The sequence below is a fragment of the Hemitrygon akajei genome, chromosome 11 (assembly GCF_048418815.1).
Source record: "Hemitrygon akajei chromosome 11, sHemAka1.3, whole genome shotgun sequence".
Classification (NCBI taxonomy): Eukaryota; Metazoa; Chordata; class Chondrichthyes; order Myliobatiformes; family Dasyatidae; genus Hemitrygon; species Hemitrygon akajei.
This window is the reverse complement of record NC_133134.1, coordinates 136,728,956-136,755,666: the sequence shown is the minus strand read 5'-3', so window position 1 is coordinate 136,755,666 and position 26,711 is coordinate 136,728,956. Positions and strand designations below refer to the sequence as shown.

At 38.3% G+C, this 26,711-nt stretch overlaps 1 protein-coding gene across 5 annotated transcripts in view; it reads left to right on the top strand.

Annotated features, from left to right (window-relative positions):
- Positions 1–26,711, top strand: part of LOC140736047 (extracellular sulfatase Sulf-2-like) — a 321,216-nt gene that overhangs the window by 87,698 nt on the left and 206,807 nt on the right. For 4 of the 5 annotated variants that reach the window (XM_073061757.1, XM_073061759.1, XM_073061754.1 and 1 more), the window contains one exon: positions 1,142–1,244. The gene's annotated coding sequence lies outside the window, so the exon portion shown is untranslated. Of the gene's footprint in view, positions 1–1,141; positions 1,245–6,557; positions 6,599–26,711 lie in introns of all 5 variants that reach the window. The other variant, XM_073061756.1, reaches the window with a different exon arrangement.

The window sequence follows — 26,711 nt, the reverse complement described above, 5'->3', positions numbered from 1 at the left end:
AGAACAAATCACAACTTGCACTACATTACCTTCTAGGTACTTCCAGCAAGAGTTTTATTGCTGGATGAGGACTCCAATGGAGAAAGCTAAAGAGAAAGATTGATGGGTGTACATAATAAATTGTCTTAGTACAAAGAGAAGCCAACTTAAACTGTTTGTGATTATTATCAACGAGGATGAAGAAGCCAAGCATCACAATGGCACAAAGTTTTCTGCAGTGTCTGGGGAATCTCCCTTCCAGCCTAGAGGTAGTAACAGCTTATCTTAGTGGCACCGCTGATGATGAGGTGTTGAATGGCCGTTGCTGCGGTTCCATCCTAACTCAATAGCAGCTAGCCTATGACTCTGACCTGCAGCTGAATGTCAGATATCTAACATGCAAGACGACATCAGTCATTGGAGAGTAGATACCAGAGTTCAAAACGATCAGCAGAGTTTTACAGCAGTGAACATGGGGACTGCTTCAGTGGAACTGGCAGTAGTTCCCATGGAGTACGATTGCTGGAGAACATGGTCCTTTCACCAACCCTTGCCATACTGTTGGTGGCTCTCAGACAGTCTGCCTGCATAATACCATCTTGCCTCTAGAGCTGAGATGGTGCAGTCTGCACCCAAGCTGTTCAATGTAATCAAGGCCAGCTGTAATTTTCTACACTGAAATTCAACACCTTTCTATGATCCAAGCTTCAAACACTGGATGAGTGAACATTAGCACAGGGAAGAAAGGGAATGCACAATGATGAGTAACCGAATTATATAGGCATTTATAAGTTTTCGTTTGCTTTGACTTTAATTGTGATGGAAAAGAGATTCAGTGCAGACTGCAGATGAATGGTAAGTTAAGCTGTGGTTAAATACATCACTTTCAGGCAAGTTATGAACATCCCTAACCAAAATGAGCTGCTTGGACTGCCTCCCTCCTTTGCCCCTGAGTTTCTCCCTATACTGTTGATATCAAGGTTGTTCCCTCATGACGCTAATACTAAGTTATACCACAGGGCATATTTCATATACCGTGCCTGCAAAGGAATAGATGTGCCAATGGGACCCTATCCCAAGGTTGAAGACTGAAATCTTAGCAAAGCTGTATTCTTTCTCTTCAAGCACAATAATCTAATAGATTCCCATTTTGTAATTACAGGTAAACTGGGTGGGTGTTCAAAATCTCAGAAAGGTGCTTCATTCTGCATTCAGCAAAATCTTTCCAAGTAGACTGTGCCCATTGGAGTACAGAAAATTTCCAGGTAATGCAATTTTTCCAATGAAATAGAATCGATCTATTGTAATTTATTTTTCTATGCACTTTATCTATTATAAAGATGGGGTATCTGTTTACAATTATTGTTCAAGATAGGAAATATGTTTTGAAATAAATCTTCAATTTTTAAAGAATAATCTGATTATAATATCATCATGATTGAAAATTATGTTCTGGAGAATGGTCAATTTTTTTTAGAATGTAATATTATTATGGATGTAAATGTTCATAGTTATTGATAGATAGAATAGCAAATCCTTCTACTGAGATGCAAAAAAAATTTATTCACTTGTGAATTTTTTGATGCTTAAGTGAATTATTGATTATTCCTTTTTTTGTGATTTATTTTTTTATTGAAGTTCATCATCAAACAAACATTTCCATAAGATGTATTTCAGACATTGTACATATATATCACAAATCTCCACAAAGTATTTATCTGAGGGAAACACTTACAGAAAAGAGTGGAAAGAAAAAACAAGCAAAAGGAAAGAACTATGTACAAGCAGGGAGTGATCTTTTTTTTTAACAACAGATTCATTGATTTGTGAGAATAAAATCAAGCCTATGAGGCATTATGTAGTTAAACCATTTTTCCCAATAATTTAGATTATTTAAATTAAAACATAATTTAGTTCATATTTATCTGAGTTGCCATTGATTCTTAATGAAGAGAATTCCTTGCTGTTGTTGGAAGAAAAATTGTATTTATTTCTTCAGAATTGCTGTCAGTGAAGGGACTAATGTGTAATCTATGAAATAGTGCCATTTCTTACTGAAACTTCTTTATCATTTTATGGTATTGATATTTCCAAGTCATCAAGTAGTAAAGCACAAAAATCATTCCTTCAGCTCACCATGTCCAGAACTATCCTCAAATAGGCATCTAACCAATTTCCATTTATTTACACTTGGTCCATAACCTTCTATGTCTTAGGAATTCAAGTACTCATCCAGAGGCTTATTAATTGTTGTGACAGTATCTGCCATCTTTGCCATCTCAAGCAATCCTGATGCAATCATCCTGAAGCTACATTCTTTTTTCCCCTCAGATATCATCTAACCCTGTTACTTCTCATCTCAAACTTATGTCCTCTGTTTTATATATCTCTTTTAAAGGGAACATTTCTCAATGTCCACCCTATCTATATCCATAGAAACATAGAAAATAGGTGCAGGAGTAGGCCATTCGGACCTTCGAGCCTGCACCGCCATTCAGTATGATCATGGCTGATCATCCAACTCAGAACCCTCTACCTGCTTTCTCTCTATACCCCCTGATCCCTTTAGCCACAAGGGCCATATCTAACTTCCTCTTAAATATAGCCAATGAACTGGCCTCAACTGTCTCCTGTGGCAGAGAATTCCACAGATTCATCACTCTCTGTGTGAAGAAGTTTTTCCTCATCTCGGTCCTAAAAGGCTTCCCCTTTATCCTTAAACTGTGACCCCTCGTTCTGGACTTCCCCAACATCGGAAACAATCTTCCTGCATCTAGCCTGTCCAATCCCTTTAGAATTTTATACGTTTCAATAAGATCCCCCCTCAATCTTCTAAATTCCAGTGAGTATAAGTCTAGTCGATCCAGTCTTTCTTCATATGAAAGTCCTGCCATCCTAGGAATCAATCTGGTGAACCTTCTCTGTACTCCCTCTATGGCAAGAATGTCTTTCCTCAGATTAGGGGACCAAAACTGCACACAATACCCTAGGTGCGGTCTCACCAAGGCCTTGTACAACTGCAGTAGAACCTCGCTGCTCCTGTACTCAAATCCTTTTGCTATGAATGCCAACATACCATTTGCCTTTTTCACCGCCTGCTGTACCTGCATGCCCACCTTCAATGACTGGTGTACAATGACACCCAGGTCTCGTTGCATCTCTCCTTTTCCTAATCGGCCACCCTCATATACACTCTACACTGCTTTAACCACAAGAACATGATATAATTAGAACTGAACAGGAAGAAGAGCAATACAGTGGGAAAGCTAAATGAAAAACTAATTAAACGATATCAAAGAAAACAGAGCTGCAGCGGAATGTGCACAATAGAACTCCTGAGAAACAAAAATAATGGTCAATAAAGATTGTGCAATTGAATCTTTTTGGAGCACTCACTGTTATTTCCCTGGGCTAGGATATGAAATCTCTGTATACCTTGCTATCATACAATTCTTGCACTACCTCAGATACTTCCACAGCCTTGGATGCAGCCCAGTCCATATGTCACTGCTCACTCAATTGAGCACTGGATTGCCCAGTTGTTAGTTATGCCTTTTCAATTCCAACTTACTGTGGCCAGAAATGAAGCAGCAATTAAGTCCTTCCAGTTAAAACATCACAGAAAAGAAGGAAAAGAGAGGACAGGAAAAGATCACAATCTAGATATTGTTATATTCCCCCATCTGTATTATGTGGCAATATGCAAAGGAAATTGGTTAAATTTTATAGTATTAAATTTCAGTGTATTAGTTATAGAACCAAAGTAAGTTGGCATAAACAGGAATAAAAACTGAAGATGCAAAGGAGACCACAAACTGGAAGTAGAAGTACTGTATATAAAATATTCTTTACTCTGTACCTATGCTTTTTACCACCATACACATTAGACTCTATCTGCGGCATTAAGCTTTGACCATGAGCCAAGCCTTTCGTTTGAGCAGGGCAGAGAACCAAGAAAATTGAGAGGTATTCTCATCACAATGATACAATACTCCAAGTCATTATACTTATAAACATTGCTTATGAATATTTATATTTTGTTTATGGACTTCCCTTGCATATTTATTATTTTATAGTTGAGGTGCACTTGCCAATTCCGTAAGTATTTGATCACCTTAGAAATGGGTCTACGTGGCACAAAATCCCAATATAATAATTTCAACAAGCTTGTAACAATGGTAAGCACAAAACTCCAAGGAAAACTCAAAACACAAAACTCACATTTCAGTTAACCACTAGGTACACTGCCAACCTTTCAAACTCAACACTGATATCAATTATATCAAAGATTGACATTTTCTAATTTTGTTTCCGATTTCCAGCATTTTTGTTCATGTTTTTCTGTGACACTAACATCCCATTTGGACCTGAACTAGACATTCAGCTTCTTTGTACAACTGCTTTCCCATTCTTTATGAAGATGAAACAAGAAAACCCACAATAAAACCAAGTCAGAAAAAGTACTGATCTCTGCTTCACTTCACAGCATGAGACCACTGAGCTCAATAGTTTTGATCAAACACACTTATGTCAACAACCAAAACTTTTCTTTATGTAATCACATAAAAATACTGAGAATGCTCCCTTAGATCATTAAACTCTCTTTACTGATTTCATCAAAATGTTTTCTGACAGAACATGATTTTCAGATGCATGTTCATATTGATGACCTGAATTAGAGAGTTACAGAAAGGTTAGAACATTGAAAATGACTATTCAGCCCATCCAATTGGTTCCAGATGTAATAAACACGATTCTGGAGGAACTCCACAGACCAGGCAACATTTGTGGAGGGAAATGAACCATTGATATTTCAGGTTGAGCCACTTCATCTGGACTAGAATAGAAGGAAGATAGCCAGTATAATAAAAGCAAAGGGATGGAGCAAGGGCTCAGTAAGAGGTAGGTGGATCCAAGTAGGTGGGTGATAGTCAGATAGAGGAGATGATAGGCTGGGAACTTACAGGGAGAGGGCTGTAGCTGATGGAGTTTGATAAGTCAGGAAGGTACAGAATGGAATTAAATAAGGAAGGGAGGATGTGAGATAGGAACACTAGAGGGAGGGGTGAAACTAGTAGAAAGGAAATAAATAGGGTGATGGGGGCTGGGTTAAGTGTAAGAGCAACTGGGTAGATCAGGAGGAGAGAGTAAAGGGATAGAAGGGGAGCAGTTTACCTGAAATTGGAGAATACTGTTTCTCTTCTGTAAACCATAATTGCACCTGGTTCCATTACTTTGTCACCCTTTGTAACTTATACCTGGCAGTGTATTCTTGATCCTATCCACACAATGGTGCGCAAAAAAAAATCCATTTATGCCTCTCCTTTAGACCCAATGGAACAAACTTAAGATTCGCCACATGAAATAATAATTTGTTCAACATCATGTATAGATAAACCTCCTGGCATTGAATCTAGCCATTAATATTTCTATAACACCATGATTTCCCTCTCTTTATCCAATGAAAATTATCCATCTGTTTAAGTTCCTCGCCGTGCTTTGTTTGGCACGTTGTGTGACAACCTTTCTGTTTACTTAGCATTTGTCTGTGTTACGAGGCTAGGTTGTTAGTTCGATGCTCAACCCAGCATGGTTGGAAAGCATGCAACAGAGCCGGCCAGATTCGAATCCAGGACCACTCACCCTGAAGTCCATCCGTCTATACCATCTCTACATCACCAGCCAGCGTCTGTCCGCTTACCCACTGTTTTTTTTTTGTCTTTTTAATCACTTCAACTAAATTTCCCTTTAACTTGTACATGCTTGGAATAAAAAGGCAAAAGACAACCTACAAATACTATTGTGAGAGCTGAGATCTTTGAATTGCTAGTTCATGTACAGCTCTTCTTTGAACCATTTTCAGGGCTTCTGTAATTCAGCATATTAAATACCCTAAAACTGAGCACAATTTTATAAAAAAAGCCTATCTAAAGTCTTGTGCAAAACCAGCAGATAATTAGGAAGGCAAATGGTATCTTGGCCTTCAGTGCAGGAAAACTTCATAGCGAGATTACAGAAATTTTACTTCAGTTACACAGGGCTACAAACAGAGACTACACATGAAATATTGTATGCAGTTCTGCTCTTTCTGCTTAAGGAAATGCTTGCTGTGGAGGGAATACAACAAAGATTCTCCAGAATGAATATGAATCATACAGTATATTCTATGATGGGAAATGAAGCAAACTAGGTCTATAATCTTTAGTATCTAAAATAACAAGACTAATTGCACTGAAATGTGCAAAATTAGGCAGGGTGATATTAGCAAAGATGTTACCTCTGGCTGGGGTGTTTAGAACTAAGGGTCAGTCAAACAAAACTGAGATGAAAAGAAATTTCTTCACCTTGGGTATTGAATCTTGGAAATTCACTACACAAGAGGACTTTGACGGAGAAGTGTAGTCAGAGAAAACATAACCCCTTATCAATCTTGTGCATGTTTCATTGCAATCACTCCTGATGCTTCTAAATACTAGAAATTATAGGCCAGCCTACTTCATCTCTCCTCATTGTGTCTATTGGACCTCTGCTGTATTCAATCCATTATATTCCTTCAACCGTTTTTTGTACTTTAATAGAATATGGGATCAGCGCAGAAAAAAATGAAGCTGGATTAAAGGTCAGCCATGATTTTATTGAATGATAGGGTTGGCATGATGGGCCGAATTGCACTGTCCTTTTCTTTCTATCTTTGTGTTCTCTTTATAGTTTTTTTCTGTTTTATGTTGAATTGCTCTTGCTGTACTGTTTATCTTTGCAATACCTGCCTACACTGGTTGGGCATTGTCTGAGACTTATCCACTGAAATGTCTTTGTCCCTTTTCTGCATGTTGAAATACATTGCTGTACCAAGAAAGCATGCTTGGCTTTGACCCCAACTATATTTATTTATTTAAACGTAGCATCAACAGCCAGGTTCCAATGTGTATTCCTGAATTGCCTCTGGATCAGGTTGTAGACTCTTTGATCGAGTATTCTGATGGTTTGTGTCTTTCCTGACCTTGCCACCGGCTCTTTTTAGCAGGGAATGTATTGATTGCAGAGAGAGACTAATCAATTAATTATCTGTTGGCTAAAAGGAAAAAGCACCAAGACCTTCCACCTAATATTTGAATAACTGTATTAATGTGAGAATATGCCCTTGTTTTAAAAACTCACATTTAATATTTTATACACGGAAAAGTGTTCAATCCAAATCACCTGAAATAGAGCCCAGTGAATTTCACAGATGCAATGTGGCTTTTAAAACAATTGGCAGCATGAGTTTAGGAACAGCATATAGTTAATTTCACCATCAAACAGTTCTGCATATTTGTTCAGTAATTCTTTCCTGTGGCTGCTTGCACTTAAATCATCGACTTAACCATGTTGAAAATCCATAGCTTCTCAGCATCACCTGCTGTATCTATGCAATTATCTTGCAGTTGTCAGAGAAAGGATATATGCTTTAATATAGCTGGTTCTGTAACTATTCCCCATAATTTACAGGTGCTTCCTACCGATGGTACTATTTATCTTTCTGATGGGTTCCTGCTTTACTTGTGCCAATAAAACTACTGTATGCAAACAAGATGAATTTAAATATGTCACACACTACATCCTGCAAAGAAAAATTTCCCACCACCACACCCCATCTGCTCAAGATCAGGTAGGAACCTATCAGGAAGCCATTAAATTAAGACAGCTGTTTACTTCGTCTGATCCTATGCTGTTTTCAGCATCTGAGCAGTCACTCATCAATGAGGTAGTGGCGTCCTTAATAGACCTGACTTGCATACTTAACGTCATAGGGTTTTCATTTGCCCTTTATTAATAACAATAATGACTAACCCATCAGGTCAAACCTGCTAGAGGAAAATGTAGGAGCCATGTATCTGTTCTTATCTGCTTTGTATTCTGTGTTGCACATTTATTACATTTTTTATGCTAACTATTCATTTAAGTGGAGGCATAGCAAGAGCGAGGGAATAAATTACATATTCCTGCTTATTCTGCGGCAAATTTAACTTCGGGCCGACGGAGGTAATATCTTTGCTGACCAATTAATATCACTTCAAGATTGTATGCTTGCTAAATGCGAATAAGTGATGGAAATAAGGATTTCAACTCTTTGGAACAATCATTTCATTGGAGCTGTGTATGTTATGCAAGTGTGATGGGCCAACCGAGTTTGAAAAGGGGTCCAGAATTGACCCTATGAACTGTGCTGCTATTGAGAGAGAGAGAGGGGGAGGCGTTCAGCACAAATGAGAGAGAGAGAGAGAGAGACAAGATTTAATGTTATGGTTCCTTTGCTGATTATTTACCTTTCTCCAAGGACACTTTGCCTGCTGGTTATGACTCCTGCAGAGACAGCAGGGCAGAGCCGATTGATGGACGGCTGGTGTCCAGCATGTGGAGATAAAAAGCAGGTCTGTTGGGACACAGACAGACGCACCACGGGACACTGAACGAGCTTTGTGCACCTACGTGAAGGTGGGGTTTTTGGAGGATCGATTCAGGGAAATCGATCAGTGGCTCACAGTGTGAAAAAGTGCGACCGGTGGGGAACTATTTGTGAGTCCACCCTTGCCTGGGTGACAGGTCCACCACTGAAGAATGGTCGTATGTCATAAGGTCATAGTCAGTGACCACAACAGGACTTCGGAAGATAACGGGAAGATCGACGGCAACGGCATCAACTCTCATCACCTCTCTCTCTCGCTCTCTCTCTCTCTCTCTCTCTCTCTCTCTCTCTCTCTCTCTCTCTCTCTCTCTCTCTCTCCAACATTACTCAAATAACTACCCCGACCTGAACTGAACTGAACTCTTCACCATCGTAAGACTCTATCCATTTACCTCCAGGTTTGAAAGAGCCTGGTTTTTGGTTCCTATTTCCACACTTCTGTATATATCATTGCTAACCTGTTTCATATATTTGCATTTTATAATACTGTATTGCTTAGTTTAATAATAAACACTATTAGTTACCAGTAATATCAGACTCCAAAGTGTTTTCCATTTCTGCTGGTTCTTTAACCCGGTCACGGGGTAACAACCCTGTGCAGTCACAGGCAAGTGGCAATTGTTTTGATTTTGGATTAGTTTTGCTACAACAGGGAAGTATGGGTGAGAAAATTCCCAAGAGGGCAAATATGAATTTGCTGGGCTTTTCAAGAAAATATCTGATCTCCTATGCTTTATCCACTCTCTCATATTCTATCACCCACTGCCTTGTGATTTTAGTGTGATCATACGTTATGTCCCATATATAACATATGTGCTCCAGGTAAATTCACCTAGAGACTCCCACACCACATAAAGTGTGTTACATGATGATTCTGACCTCCCATTGCTTATAACCACTCAGCTGTTCAGATCAGCCAGAATGATAGGGATGTTTGACACTTGATCTATAACAATTAAAACCATCTTCACTCTTCACAAGTTATTGGTTTACATCTTGCTCAAGAATCTTTTTGAAATTCTGTGGATGGTTTCAATACATGGCTGATATCTTTTACTGAAAATTATAGTTTAGTTTCACAATATAAACAGTGAGTCATTTATCCACTTCAGATTAAGACCACAGAAGACCAATTTTCAATTTCCAAAAAAAATTGTAATGTTAGAATGTATGTACTGGCTTTGGAGGCAGTCGAAAACAAATCTTTTCACAGAGGGTGATGAATCTCTGGCATTCTTCCACCCCCCACCACTTCCAGAGGGTTGTGGCTGGTAGATTAGTGGGGGGGGGGGGGCGGTTAAAGAGGGTGTAAGCAATATTTTTTTAAAGATCAATTAAGGGCTATGAGAAACTTGTACAAGAATGCAGAAAAGGTCTGTTGCAGATCAACTTGATATTCTGCTCTTCATTTTCCTTGTATTCTACAAACAAATTCAGATTTCTACAAATGTGTTTACAATTGTTGCCAAATTTAAACAATCTAAATACGTGCTGCTTAGCGCATCTAGCAAAATATTTGTAAAAAAGAGGGTAGGTTTCATGTTCAGGCTGTTTGTTACATTAGAGCTGATGATGGGCTTCAGAAAGAGTAGAACAAGAGAACACAAACCAATGTTCATAGAGGGATCAGAAGTGGAGAGAGTGATCAATTTCATGTTCCTGGGTGTCAAAATCACTGAGAACCTAACCTGGTCCCAACATATTGATGCGGCTATAAAGAAGGCACGACCGCGGCTATATTTCATTAGGAATTTGAGGGGATTTGGTTTGTCACCTAAAACACTCGAAAAATTCTCCAGAAGTACTGTGGGGAGCATTCTGACAGGCTGCATCACTGTCTTGTATGGAGGCAGGGGGAGCTACTGCACAGGATTGAAATAAGCTACAGAAAGTTCCAGAATTAGTCAGCTCTGTCTTAGGTACTAGCCTTCGCAGTATCCAAGACATCTTCAAAGAAAGGTACCTCAGAAAGACGAGGTTCATTATTAAGAACCCACATCACCCAGGACATGCCATCTTTGATTATTATCATCAAGAAGGAGGTACAGAAGCCTGAGGGCACAGATTCAGCAATTCAGGAACAGCTTCTTCCCCTCTGCCATACAATTCATAAATGGACATTGAACCCGTCAACACCACCTCACTTTTTTTATAGTTTCTGTTTTTGCACTATTTTTAATTTAACTATTTAATATACATCGATATACTAAGTGTAATTGATTTACATTTTTTTGATATATTATCATGTATTGCATTGTACCGCTGCCACGAAGATAACAAATTTCATGACATATGCTGGTGACATTAAACCCAATTCTGATTCTGATTCTCTTGACAATATTTCACTGATTCTCTATTTGGTTAGAGGTTAAACTGTGCATTAACTAAGCACTCTGCACTGCATCCTTCTCAAGGATAAAAACATAAAGACACAAGGAAACTGACATGACAAAACAGAAAATGTTAATAATAGTTATATAGGTATAAATTGTTATGCATAACTTCAGATGCAATTGTGATACAAACCTTAACTTTAAATATATTTTAAAGGAGCATAGTAACTACAGGTAGGCTAAATTCTTGACAGTAGGCTACATGACAGCTTTCACAGAAAATGTATTTTGTGTTTATTGGCTTGCTCCACTAAAAGGAGCTCACACATCAGGAATGCAGTTTATACACAAAACTGCAGGTTACAGTATGGCTGAGACATTATCTAAGTTAAAATTATGAGAAAACATTGCATGAGGTTAGGAGTGGTAAGGTTTAGATTTCACTACTGGTGGCAGTGCTGATTTAATCTGGACTGGTGACAGCAAATTCTACTTTCTCCTTTAAATCTTTTTGAAAGAATAAGGTTTGAACTCATCAGCCATAAAATTTTAGACACAAGAACACCTATAGCTTAACAGTGAAACTTTATTCCAGTCCAGTTCTTTCTTTAGACTGTGGGGAAGAAAAAATGAAGTTTAAACTGAGCATTAACTGAGCACTCTGCACTGCATCCTTCTCAAGGATGGAAATGTAAAGACAAATGGAAACTGACAAAAAACCCAAAAATTTTATTAATTTTCTCCACAGATGCTGACTGGTCTCTTAGGTGGTAAAGAGTGCAAACTAACTCACTTTGTTCAGTTAGCTTTTTGTTCATCATTATCTTGGTAAAAAAGTTGAAGCTTGTTGTAGGAGCGAACACCCCCCTGATTGCCAGTGAATGAGGCTACATGCTGTTTTGATAGCCAATATTCGACAGTCACCACCAGAATGCAAATCATTGACCAGGATATCTTGAGCACTTCAAAACGTACAACCTTTTCTCTGCTAACTGCCACTGTCAACATGTTACTGGATAAATGAAAAAGTGTTTTGAAATACAAGGGAGATATCTCTGGAGCCTTTATCAAGATTTTACTGATTCCCTGGCAGCAATTATTCTGGCCTCCTGAGAAGACTAAAAGCATATTGCATTGTTAGGCACTTTATTAGGAATCAACAAGAAAAATGTGCTTGACCATTGCCTCCTATGCTGCAGGGTCAGTGGAGGTTTGAAATGAGTTCAAGTGCAACAGTATCATCTGCTGCAGGGAGAAGAATCAGATTGTTTCCTTTCTCCTGAACTTTCAGGAATGCATCTTTATTCATATCAGCTGAAGGATTTCCAACATTGTGGCCATGAAGCTATGTACTCTTAGTCAGTAGCTCAGCCACTTGATTTGTTTGACTGTGTAAGGGCCAGCTTACTCCATACCGTTAGTGGGAATGGATATAGGCAGCCCACATCAGCTCCTCTAAGGAAGTGGAATGTATTCATTGCTTGGGCATGAAAACAGATTTCATACCACTGGACTAATTAAAATTACAATAATTATGATACAAAATTGTATTCGACTGCCAGACTTCCAACCAGGCATGCATTAGTAGTACAGCATCCATTTAGAATATGTTTTCACCCTATTATCAAATTTAGCACTTTTAGCAGATTTATAGCGGCATTCAGCAATTATAATTCTCTTCAGGCACTTGAAATATTAACAGGGATATTCAGAATTTAATCTGTGACTTATGATAGTATGAGTTTTTTTTCTTGTCACTGATAAGAGTATAGCCATGCCTTTCACTATGGTGTACTTTGTATCTTTTTAGCTTAAAATTATAAATATGGTCTCGTATTATTTGCAATAAAATGATTTCAATGATGGGAGAGACAAGGCCACGGTTATCCAGTAATGACAAATGGGTAAAAAAGCAAACTTGTAAATGGAGCCTGCTGGCTTCCTTGACGGACCTTCACCTGAACTGTGTTAATTGACATTGCTCCCAGAATGGTACAATGATATGAAATAAAAACAGAAAAAGCTGGAAATACTCATCAGGCCAAGCAGCATCTGTGGAGGGTGAAACACTTACGGCTAGAACACCATTGGAGAGCACAGTGATGCAGCAGGTGGTGCTGCAAATCTAATCAGGCGACCTGTGTTGAATCCTGACCTTGGATGATGTGTGTGTGTGCAGTTTGCACATTCTTCCTGAAACCATGTGGGTTTTCCACAGTTGTTCTGACTTCTGCCACATTTCAAAGATATATTCATGGTTTAAATTACTTCTGTGGTAGGTGGGAGAATTGGGAGCAGCTGATAGGCATGGAGGACTGAAGTAATCTTACCTTTCTCTCCCCGTACCTGAGTCTTAAAATCTCCATTCTCAGATCCTGCTGCAGGGTAGCGTCAGCAAAGATTCTATTCTTTGTTTGTAGATATATTTATATATTTTTATTAATATGTTTATATAAAATAAACATAATCATCTGGCCTTACAAATCAAGCCAAAAGTAAAAAAAAACTTGGGTGCTATTGTTGACTCTGGGCTAAATTTCAAATTAGAGCTTAACCATATTTACTAACACTGCATTCCTTCATTTAAGGAACATTGCAAGAGTTTGATTTCCTAGAACACCTCAAGATACAAAAAATTAATACATGCCTTCGTTTTTAGTCATTTGGACCACTGTAATGCATTGTTTTCAGGGCTGCCTATATTGGTTGCAGATCGTTCAAAATGCAGCAACAAGGTTTTGATCATTGCAGTGGCTGCCTGTGTCCTTTAGGATCAATTTTAAAATACTCTTAATTATATACAAGGCTCTGAATAATCCAGTTCCTCCATATATCTTGGAGTGTCTATCCCTTATCAGAAAACAATAAGACATAGGAACAGAAATAGGCCATTCAGCCCATCGAGTCTGCTCCACCATTCCATCATGGCTGTGTCCTAGATTGCACTCAACGCTCATACACCTACCTTCTCGCCATATCCTTTGATGCCCCGACCAATCAGGAAACAATCAACTTCCACCTTAAGTATACACAGGAATTTGGCCTCCATCGATGTTTGTGGCAGCGCACTCCACAAATTCACTACTCTCTGGCTAAAAATATTCCTCTTTACCTCTGTTCTAAAGGGTATTAAAAAGGGACGTCAATAATTGTCTTAGATTTGTGAATACTAGATAGTGTTCCTAGTAGAACCAAGCATATCAGAACTGGTAATGTGGCCTTCTGCTCTTATGCACCAAAAACCTGAATAATCTACGGACTGAGATGCAGCAGGTTAATATTGCAGAATATTTCAAAATATTTCTAAAAACCTTCTTTTTAAATTTGGCCTACTTATAGGATTACTTAATGCCATTGATGTCAATTCAATATATAATTCAGTATATTTGAATATCTATTATTCCATATAATATTTGCCTTTATATATGATTTGTAATTTGGTCTCATAGTTTTATGATTACATTGGTTTATTTTTACAATGTATGTAAATCATTTTGAGCCTGCATCTAAATGTATGAGAGGTTCTATATAAATATAGATATTAATATTATTATTATTATTATTTGTGCACAAATGGTACATCATCTGAGACCTGTGTGAGTGTTGAGGAACTGCAACAACTCTTGCTCCATGCAGGAAAGTAGAGTCAGAAAGTCACTGGTGGAGCTTGGCCTCCAAACTGAGATCTGCAAGGTGCAGAACTGCAGACAATACACACCATTATCTCTCAGCTTCTCTCTCCTCAGCTATTGCTTGACCATCTCAGTATTTTCGCAATTATCCATGATGACTAATTTTTGTGATAAATATCATCCAAAAATGCATTTTAAAAATCTCCAGACATGACAGAATTTGCTTTGGAAAGGAACATAACCCACTGCACTGGTCAACACACCAAAGAATAGAATGATAAAAAACATTCAGGGTATTAAATACAATGATGTGCATTTAAGTCATTGTGATGGGGTCTCATGACAAATTTCTGCAAGGCCCCCATATTTCTCCATTTCCTTTTGATATAGGAGGCCATTTTGACTTATTAGATATACACCAGGTCACAAAGCACTCCAATTTCAATCAATTTTCCCTCTACTACTCCCAGTTTCTACATTCAGTGATATTCTAGGGGCATTTTACAGTGGCTAATTAACTTACTAGCAACTTAAGTTGGAAGTAATTAATGACGGGAGAATTTGCCACCAACATGAACAAATAAAACAAAATTTTACATCATTGTGCTCCTTTGGGGAAAAAAAGCATCCAAATGTTTCATTCAATTCCTTGGAATCTTTCTTTGATCTACTTACTAGACAATGTCTCAGCAGGCTTTTAGTGGCCAGAGATAAAACCAATGTTCAACATATGTTCTGAGCAAATCCCCCTCAGCAAAATGCCCTCAGACTTCCAGTCATTCAGAATTCCATTATCCTTGTTCCATTTGTCATAGTGCTGGATGGTGATGAGCTAAGACTGTAAAACCTCCCTAAACCTCCTACAACCCTTGAGTGGTTGTGACACTTATGGAATATTCTCATGGTTATTTCATTTCTTTGCCGTACAGCAGTTATTGATATTAAATTTCACCTGCCACTTACATATTTAATGTAACTCGCACAGTGGGTCCCTGGTGCCTGCTCAGATTCAACTGCCTGCTTTTTGGTTGATATCGTCTATATTTCCATTGACTCCTGAAATTAAGTTGTTAATCTAAATTACATACCCGTGGCCCTGACAACCGCTTCTACAATACACACTTCCTCCTGACATTACTCCTTTGAAAAGAATCACCTGCTTTCCACAAGCCAATAGTCAAATTGTACTTAAGTTTCAGCTGAATTCACACAGATTGAGCTTAAATGACAGATATTGGTAAAGATTTTCCTCTCAGTCAGTGTTGAGTCTTGCTTACTCAGTATTATACTTGATATTTTATAGATTGCATTCATTGCATTGTTGCAATAATCTTAAGCAAAAAGGACAATGTAAACTACCTGTATTTGATTTTCAGCTTTGCTTTTCTCTTTTTGTTTTTCTCTTGGAATCATTGCTCAAAACCAATGTGGGTGTCAAACCAAATTCAAACTTAGGCTGTTGTGATTTGTCACCACTTTAGTAAGGCCATTAGTAAATGCATAACTAATATTCTCCAGTAGATTAAAATGCCATTCCCTAAGCAACAACGACTTAATGCCAATGTTTCACAAATTGAATGTGATAATTCCTCCCAAAATCTCTTTTTTTAAAATTATTAGCCTCATGTAGCAGGACAAGGTGTTGAATGCAGGGAGAACTCCTGCAAGTGTTATATAAAAAGTTGTTGTTGACAAATACTAGTGTTGCTATGATTCTATGGTCGTGTTTTCTGGAGTTCTTTAAAGTTGGTAAAGTCTACAGAGACCTGGGCAGCAGGTGGTGAAGTATTTTGTTTTGTATTAAAGATTTAGCACAAACATTAGAGTGCACACAATAGCATTCCTTTTTGTATCTGCTTTGACTGGATTAATGAGCCAAATTCTGGTGGGGTGGGAAGCTTGCTGAAGGACGAGTATTTGACAGATTCAATCTGCCAACAGTGCCAAAGGTATTCACAGAACAATTCTACCTGAAATTTAGCAAGAAGCTGAATGTGAAGTGCATGCATTTTAGTAAGGAATCCCTGACTAAATGATGATATCGCTCCAGCCAAGCAAGCAAACGAAAAGCAGAGTGTGGACTGCTTTGCCAGTACAGTGAGTTCTGATTAATTGGGACACATCAGGACCAATATATCTTGGCCCAATTAAGTGGCTGCTCATATCGGCCAAAGTTCCATGGAAATAGTTAAAAAGGTATAAAAAGACAAACTGTCTTTTAACTGAGTACAAAGAATGTATTTAAATGAAATATAAAACAAATTAGAACATTACTAATATTACTGATTACAATACAATTGTGTATTAGTTCCTAATAGTTATCAACAGACGAATTCATTTTGTGTACAGTGCAGCACTCTTTTGATTGACTGTAAATAAACAAAATCAGCGCGGACACCTAGTACAGATAATGAACTGCCTTCATACAATGCTTTCAGCAATTGCATCCTCTAAATCTTCATTTTCATTGTAACATTCAACATGATTGTTGATACCTTCAAATTCTTCATCGTTCCTAGCCTGTTGAGGTAGTGAAATTGTTTAATTTTTAATCCCGGCCATTTCTGGCATCTCCAAGCCTAAATATTTGAAACTGATGACACAATAATAGTGAGGCTCACCTACAACGAGGAAACAGCCTACGAAGTGGATGTGGAAGAGCTCGAGGTCTGGTGCCAGGCAAATAACCTACGTTCAATGTCAACAAGATGAAGGAGATGGTTATTGACTTCAGGAGCACCCACACCATCCTTTGCACTGGTGGCATTGCAATGGAAACTGCAAGCAGTTTCAAACTCCTGGGTCTGCACATCACACAGAGTCTCAGAACATACCATACGCCATCAAGAAACCACACCAACCCTCTATTTCCTTATGAATCTGAAGAGAGCTGGACTTTGCAGGAGAGAGAATCTAGCATGCTGCAACACTGCTTTATATGGAAACTGCACCTTGGCAGACTGGAAGGCTCTACAATGGGTAATAAAAACTGCCCAGTGCATCACTGACATCAGCCTATCCACCATCAAGGACATACATACAGAAAGGTACCAGAAAAGGGCAAGTGACATCATGAAAGATCCCACACACCTTGCTCATGGACTGTTTGTCCCACTCCCATCAGGGAGGAGGCTATGTAGCATCCACACCAGGACCACTAGACTTAAAAACAGTTACTTTCCCCAAGCAGTGAGGCCAATCAACAATGACACTACTTTACTATATCCCATCAATCACTTTCTTATAATCTAACGTTACTTTATGGACATACAATCGATCCATGTATATAATCTATTTTAAGTATTTACATTTGTTGTATGTTCTTTTTGTATTTTTATGATTATGTTCTTTATCTTTTGAGTTATTTTGGTGCTGCATCAGATCTGAAGTAACAATTATTTCTCTCTCTTTATGCTTGTGTTGAGGAAATGACATTAAACAATCTTGAATCTTAAGCAATCTTGAATCATAACAGAGATCAGTGATCAGATGTAGCATTAATGGCTGAATTCACATCCATACTAAAGGACAACCCCTATCATTCCTGAACCTAATTGCACAGTAGAAAAGATGGAATCTAAATTCTATACAAAAGTCGCTTCCCAGCTCCTACATGCCATTTGACATTGTGCACGGCCTCACTGGAAGAAGTGGCAGATCATATCTATGAAGGGTGCAGACTCCCACCTTTCTTCAGTGGGCAGCCCATTGAAGTATTCAGCCAATTTCTTTATAGCAGACCCTATGTGCAATCATAGCCTTCAAGGGCCTTGCAGTCTCTTATCCCCCCTTTTCTGATTCTTAATCACGCAGGCCTGGTAATGCATGACATACAGATACTACCATCAAACTAATCTCCAAAATACACTGAACCACAGCACTTGTAGTGGGAACTTACAAAGCTCAGTCAAATAATGTCCTTCCTTCACTTTCTCTCTTTTCCTGTTTGTTTTCAAGCAATTTACAGTGAAGATTATTACAAGGGTTGTGCAGCAGATAATGAGGCAGAGTCACGGGAATACACTTAGATATTGGTGGAAAATTCCATTGGAAGATGTGGGCAAGGAAGGTCATTTAATTTTCAGTTGCACTGTATCCATGTTTTTAGGCTGACTTCATAGCACTATCACACCTCTCCTCCCAGACCAGAGTGTCTCCCAGCTCCCAATAAACACAAGGTACTTCCTCATCCAAATGTGAAAAACTGCAAAGGTCAGTGCAACCTTTTAAAAAAACTATTCTTGAAAACCTCTCAAATTGGAATGGGTATCAGAACACCTGCAGGAGCTGCACTTCTGTCTGAAGGGGAGGAAGGTGATATTAGGTAGTGTGAGTTTCAACGGCTGATTGTCTCAAAGCATTGGCCAATCCTAAACAAAAACTGCAGATACTGTGGATCTGAAAGAGGAATAGAAGACGTCGAATGTATTCAGGAGGCCCAGCAGCATCCCCGGAAAAGATAAAAATTTAACATGTTAGGACAATAAAACTGGTAGAAGTTAGAAAGCAGTCATGATTTAAGTTGCAAAGGTAAATGAAGACTGAGTGGAACATGGGGAATGATTGTGACAGGGTGAAGACCAAGCAAAAATAGTTGGTAGAGATATTGCAGGTAAATTTTCTCTTGATTTCTACTTTAATAAAGACATTGACTTTATTTTCTCACTCTCTCCACTTCTATGCAATTTAAACGGAGGTTTTTATTAATAAATAATTCCAGCTCAGATCACTGGTCATTGATCTGAAACATAACCAAGTTTCTCCTTCCACAGATGCTCCCTGACCTACTGAGTGTTTCCAGTATTTTCTATTTTCATCAAAAAAAAACTGGATACCCTGCTAAACCAATAAGAAAACAGAAACTACCGTAGATTCTGGATTATAAGCCGCTACTTTTTTCCCACGCTTTGAACAGCTTTGAACACTGCGGCCTTTACTACGGTGCAGCTAATGCATGGTTTTTTTTCATGCCGCCAAAAACATTTTGCCTCGTAACAGTAGACCAATAAAATTGATGAGTAGTTTACAGAGGTCCAATGAAATTGTACGATAAATCAAGCGCACTTTCACAATTAAATTATTGTAAATCAGTCATTTGTACTCACCCTCATCAACATGGAAAACACTCGAAGAAAAGCATTGTGCTGCCTTTATGGCAGTTATTTAGTTTATAATATTTTCGCTTAGTAATTCATTTGTTAGTATTTTCTAGTTAAAGTTAGAAGTGTTTTAAGTATATTTGTTTTCTGTACTACATCCCGGGATGCTATGACGTCACATCCGGTTTCGCCATGTCTTGTGGGAAAATACCGGTTTGCGATAAACGGGAAGGAGGGGGCGAGCGCATTAGACCCGCGCGAGAACGCTGCAAAGCATATGATGCAGCTTTTAAGTTAAAGGCGATCAATAACTTTTCCTGGTAGGCTGCAGTATATATTTTTTTACCAGTCGTTAGGAGATATTGGAATGTTGTTCGTGCACTGTTCAGTAAAAAAGTATACGCAACGTAATTTGTGTGTTACCGATACGTATGTATATTTAAAAGTAGCCGTGTCACAGGCACGATTCGAAAAAAAGCATTTGCAATATGTATTTGTTTATGTTACCATACGGATTTAATTAAAAGTTAAAAAATCCTCACGTGTAATATCTTTCTGTGTAAATATCTCATATTACAACGTGGGACACCTGCGGCTTAAAATCCGGTGCGGCTTGTACAAGTACAAAATTGATTTTCTTTCTAAAATTAGAGCCTGCGGCTTTTAATCAGGTGCGCTCTGTAGTCCGGAATCTACGGTAGTTACTCAGAGTACTTATAAAACTAAATTGGCAACAAAGCTGCTGTGCTTTTTGCTATAAAAGCCACTTGTTTAATTACTTGTTTAATTACAGATACAACTTACATGTTGGTTCAGATACAAATAAGATACAACTTATAAAAAAGTTTTGGACTTTATTTAATATTATTTAGCAAGTGATGAAAATGCCATTAGGTTTGATCATTTTGATTCTGAAACTAATTGTGATATTTACTATTTGGAAGCAGATGGGTATTCCATTTAATCAATGTACACCAAGTACTCTTTGTATGTGGAGGTGAACTTAAAAAGACAATCTAATAGCTTATCTATACACCTCCATATTTCAGTTAGGTGAAAGGGCGATAATATTGAATGTTCTTTTTATAGTTTTTTACCACGAAGCACTAAATTATGCTGGATAGAACCATAGAACCATAGAACATTACAGCACAGAAACAGACTTTTTGGCCCTTCTTGGCTGTGCTGAACCTTTTTTCTGCCTAGTCCCACTGACCTGCACCCGGGCCATATCCCTCCATACCCAAACTGGATTTATGTATTTGTATGTATTTATGTATGTATAAACCATAATTATGGGGTTGGACAGAGTTGGGCAGGTTTTTCCAGAGTGTCAGAGACTGAGGGCAGTCCTGATAGAGGCTCGTAAATTAAAAGAGAGGCAAAGACAGCGTAGAGAGTCTGAATCTTTTTCCCAGGGTAGAAATGTCTAATACTAGAGGGTGTGTATTCAAGGTGAGAAGAGGAAAGTTCAAAGGAGATGCAATGCGCTGCTAGGGTGGTAGTGGAGGCAAGTACGATAGAGGTGTTCAAGAGGCTCTTAAGGGCGTGGATGTGCAGGAAATGGAGGGACATGGAGAACATAGGCACCAATACTTTAATTGGTTTGGCAGTTTGGATAGTTTTAGAAGTTCTTGGTGTATCAAGAATCCTTTATATGACTACATTTATTCTCAATTTCACTTTTATTATATGGTATCAAATCTTTTAATCTTTTGGTCCAAAGTATATTAAATGTTCTGTCCACTGTCTCTAGTCTCTGCAGAGAAATTCATTTGACACATTACATCATATTCAACTTTGTATTAAACAAAAATGTGGAAATTTACATGCCGTTCTAAAACAAATCCTAATTTAATTGCAAGCTAGTTGTTTCAAGAAACTTAACACTGGCATCAGTATTCGAAGAAATGCCTCTAGCAGGGTTTTTACTTAAATCACAATTGTATGGTCATGCACTTTGTTAGAAGGAATAAAGATGTAGACTATTTTCTAAGTGGGGAGCAGATTCAGAAATCATAGAATCAGAATGCAAAGGAACTTGGGAGTCCTTGTGCAGTATTCCCTAAAGGATAACTTACAGGTTGAGTCTGAAAGATAAGGGAAATGCAATATTAGCATTCATTTTGAGGGGAACAGAATAAAAAAGAAAGGATGTAATGCTGAGGCCTAATAAGATATCGGTTAGACTGCACTTGAGTATTGTGAGAAGTTTTGGGTCCTTACCTAAGAAAGGATGTGCTAGCATTGGAGAGGGTTGAGAGGAAGTTCACAAGAATGATCCTGGGAATGAAAGGGTTAACATGAAGAGAATTAGATGTCTCTAGGCTTGTACTCACTAGAGTTTAGAAGAATGAAGGGGAATCACATTGAAACCCCTTCAAATATTGAAAGGCCAAGTGGACGTGAAGAGGATGTTTCCTGTAGTGGAGGAGACTAGGACTGGAAAACACAGCTTCAGAATACATAAATGTCCCTTTAGAGCAGAGATGAGAAGGAATTTCTTTAGCTAGAAAGTGGAGAATCTGTGGAGTTCATTGCCACAGATGGCTGTGAAGGCCAGGGCATTGGGTATATTTGAAGCAGAGATTGATAGGTTCTTGATAATTAAGGGTTCAAAGGTAACAGAGAAAAGGCAGGAGAATTTGGTTGAGAAGGACAATGAACCAGCCATGAAGAAATGGTGGAGCAGACTTGATGTGCCAAGTGGCTTATTTCTGCTCCAATGTCTTATGGTCTTATGGTAATTTATATCAATGATTGTTAACAAACAGAAAAATCGTTATCTTAAAGATTAAGTCAACTTAATACCAACATCACAGAAAAAAATATTAGAAATAGCATCAGCCTTGAATTATTCCTGGATTTTGTAGCAGAATGTTATTTATTTAATTAATTATTTGATGATCGAGTGTGGAATAGGCCCTTTGAACTGTGCTGCCCCAGTTACCCCCCATCAACCCCGATTTAACCCTAACCTAATCACAGAACAATTTACAATGACTGATTAACCTACTTGATACAATTTTGGACTATGGGAGGAAACTGATGCACCTAGTGAAAACTCATGCATTTCACGGAGAGGATGTAGAAAGACTCCTTACAGAACAACGCTGGAATTGAACTCTGAGCTCCGGAATGGCCCAAGCTGTAATGGCATCGCACTGATAGAGGCTTGATGAAAATTTCTCCATTAACTTACTAATAGCAATATAGAAGAACAGCCAAGGAGGTAGTTAATCAAAAATAAACAATATGCAGGAAATCTGAAATAAAATAAGTGAAAATTCGGGCAATACTCAGCAACTGAGGCAGCAGCTGTGGAGAGACAATTGGAAACTACATTTCAGGTTGATGACCTTCTGACTATTTTCTGTTTTTAATCAAAGGAAAGAATTCACTGTTCAACCGATAAAACAGAATGCACATATTTGACATGCATTGTGATATTAATAACATTAACAGTCTTTTGGAAACTAGAAAATGCAGAAACATAAATATATTGGGGGTCAGTAGATTTAACTTTCTAATTTTACTGATGGATTAATTATTACATGAAGAAAGTTTGCTATGATCTAGCCTTTTTTCCTGAGGTAGTATTTTTTGCTCTACAGTACTAAGAGAATGCTTATTAATTCTGAAGGGGGCATGATCAACACTTTCATCATTGTTTAGAAAAAGTCATATCAAAACCAGACTAACCTAAGGTGAAGCCAAATGTTATCATGGGAAGCAAGGAAGTTGTATTCTGCCAACTTAATAGTAAATGTGCTGTAGTGCAATTTTGATCCAGTTCTATCTTGCAATGCCATAATTAAACGTAAAGCAGCGGACTGATAAGGGGAAAGGAAAGCACCTTCCTCACGTTTTTTTTTCTCTCTGCTCACATTGAAAGTTATTGAGTCATGTTTGAGCAAGTCTTTCTGCTGTCAGAGTTCATTAAGAAAATTGTTTTGGAAGGGCTTACCTGGTAATTGTTTGAGGATGCCAAGCACCACTAGTCTTCAGTGATTTAGTAGTGAGCCATGATTTCAGGCAGTTTGGTCTCACATTCAATAGGTTCAGATGTCAGCAGGTTTGCTTCTGAACTGTGCTCATTGCGATTCTAAGACAAAGCCCTATTTCTCTAACATAATCTAATGTTCTTATTTGCCTAGACTATTTCCTACAATTGTAGAAGATAAGAAAAAAACTACAGGGTACATTGGCTGGAATATTGATACCTGTCAATATTGTACAAAGCCATTTTCTGATACACAATAGAAATGGCTATAAAAAGAGTGTAATAGCTATTTTTTCAGCAAGATATATAATAGATTTTCATTTATTAGCCGAGAATCATAATAGATATTTTCTGGTGTCTCACTTATGGTTTGAAAGATGCATTGTTAAGAAATATGATAATAAAAAGCTACAATGAACAAATGTTTTTTTTTTCAAACCAACAGGTGAAAATATTCCCATGCCAGATATCTCAGGGATACATTTATCATGTTCTGTAATTAAAGAAAATCTTTTTCTTTCCCTTGGAGGCATCAGTGATCAATATTCATTGTAGGTTTTAATTTGTCTGAAGTTGAATATGATTTAAAAAAGCTCCACTTATGTGGTTATAGTGAGATAACTGACAGCACTATCACTTTTCCACAGTTCCCCACAGAGCGAGTGAACAAAGACATGCTATCCTTTCACATCACACCAGCATGAAAATATGTAGCCTCTTGTCAATGAATTAAGCCACTGGTGGATTTTTGGCTCGGTGAGACTTCAGAGCAGATAGAACAGAAACATAGGTCCCGCAGGCAATGCAAAGAGCCCTAAGTTTAGTATTTTTGTCATGATCTATGAAGGTTTTGTGCAGCTAATTAATGTCTTGCCGTCTGAAAGAACTGTAGCAAGGCATAGGGCAGCTGCTATACAAGGGAGCTTAATCATTACAATGACGATTTAACTCTCAATTTTAGAGCACTTTTCTATTTAATGACTTGCTTTTTTTCTGATTTAAGAAGCCTAGTTAGTTGCTATTACTTATGTAGCCTTTTCAAAAGTATGGGTTGTTTTGTGTTTTTGATCAGATAGTTGTCAAAGTCCATCAAATAACTTGCCTTTCTTGTTTTTCTGGAAAGATTAACATAAACCTGTTCAATCAAATTTTAACCCTTTCAGAAGTTAGTTTTTCCATTGGTTCTAGTATTGTTAGTTAGACCACATGTATAAACCAATATTCACTACTGAGGTGGAGCTCCTTAAACCCTGTACATTTTATCCGTGGTACCTGTGGCAATCGTAGGGTCAAGTTTGCATAAGTCCATAAGACAGAGGAACAAAATTAGGTCAGTTAGCCCATGGCATCTGCTCTGCTATTTGATCATGGCTGATTTAGCTATCCCTCTAAACCGAACCAGCACAGTGCCACGTGCCAGTCAGAGTAGAAATAGGAGGATATTTCAGCTGAATACGTGGCTTGAAAAATGGTGCAAGGGGGAGGGATTCAAATTTCTGGGGCATTGGAACCAGTTCTGGGGGAGGTGGGACCGGTATAAACAGGACAGTCTGCACCTGGGCTGGACGGGAACCAATGGTCTAGGGGGAGCATTTGCTACTGCTGTTCAGGAGGCTTTAAACTAATGTGGCAGGGGGATGGGAACAAGTGCAGAGAGACAGAGGGGTGTAAAATGAAGGTAGAAGCAAAAAGTAGTAAGGTGAAAAGTAAAAGTGGCAGGCAGGCAAATCCAGGGCAAAAAGCAAAAAGGGCCATTTTTCAATATAATTGAATAAGGACTAAGAGTGTTGTAAAAGCTAGCCTGAAGGCTTTGTGTGTCAATGCAAGGAGCATTCATAACAAGGTGGATGAATTGAATGTGCAGATAGTTATTAATGAATATGATATAGTTGGGATCACAGAGACATGGCTCCAGGGTGACCAAGGATGGGAGCTCAACATCCAGGGATATTCAATATTCAGGAGGGATAGACAGGAAAGAAAAGGAGGTGGGCTAGCATTGCTGGTTAGAGAGGAGATTAATGCAATAGAAAGGAAGGACATTAGCCTGGAGGATGTGGAATCGATATGGGTAGAGCTGCATAACACTAAGGGGCAGAAAACGCTGGTGGGAGTTGTGTACAGACCACCTAACAGTAGTAGTGAGGTTGGGGATGGCATTAAACAGGAAATTAGAAATGCGTGCAATAAAGGAACAGTAGTTATAATGGGTGACTTCAATCTACATATAGATTGGGTGAACCAAATTGGTAAGGGTGCTGAGGAAGAGGATTTCTTGGAATGTATGCGGGATGGTTTTCTGAACCAACATGTCGAGGAACCAACTAGAGAGCAGGCCATTCTAGATTGGGTATTGAGCAATGAGGAAGGGTTAGTTAGCAATCTTGTCGTGCGAGGCCCCTTGGGTAAGAGTGAGTATAATATGGTGGAATTCTTCATTAAGATGGAGAGTGACATAGTTAATTCAGAAACAAAGGTTCTGAACTTAAAGAAGGGTAACTTTGAAGGTATGAGACATGAATTAGCTAAGATAGACTGGCAAATGATACTTAAAGGGTTGACGGTGGATATGCAATGGCAAGCATTTAAGGATTGCATGGATGAACTACAACAATTGTTCATCCCAGTTTGGCAAAAGAATAAACCAGGGAAGGTAGTGCACCCATGGCTGACAAGGGAAGTTAGGGATAGTATCAAGTCCAAAGAAGAAACATATAAATTAGCCAAAAAAAGCGGCACACCTGAGGACTGGGAGGAATTCAGAGACCAGCAGAGGAGGACAAAGGGCTTAATTAGGAAAGGGAAAAAAGATTATGAGAGAAAGCTGGCAGGGAACATAAAAACTGACTGTAAAAGCTTTTACAGATACGTGAAAAGAAAAAGATTGGTCAAGACAAATGTAGGTCCTTTACAGTCAGAAACAGGTGAATTGATCATAGGGAACAAAGACATGGCAGACCAATTGAATAACTACTTTGGTTCTGTCTTCACTAAGGAGGACATAAATAATCTTCCGGAAATAGTAAGGGACAGAGGGTCTAGTGAGATGGAGGAACTGAGGGAAATACATGTTAGTAGGGAAGTGGTGTTAGGTAAATTGAAGGGATTAAAGGCAGATAAATCCCCAGGGCCAGATGGTCTGCATCCCAGAGTGCTTAAGGAAGAAGCCCAAGAAATAGTGGATGCATTAGTGATAATTTTTCAAAACTCCTTAGATTC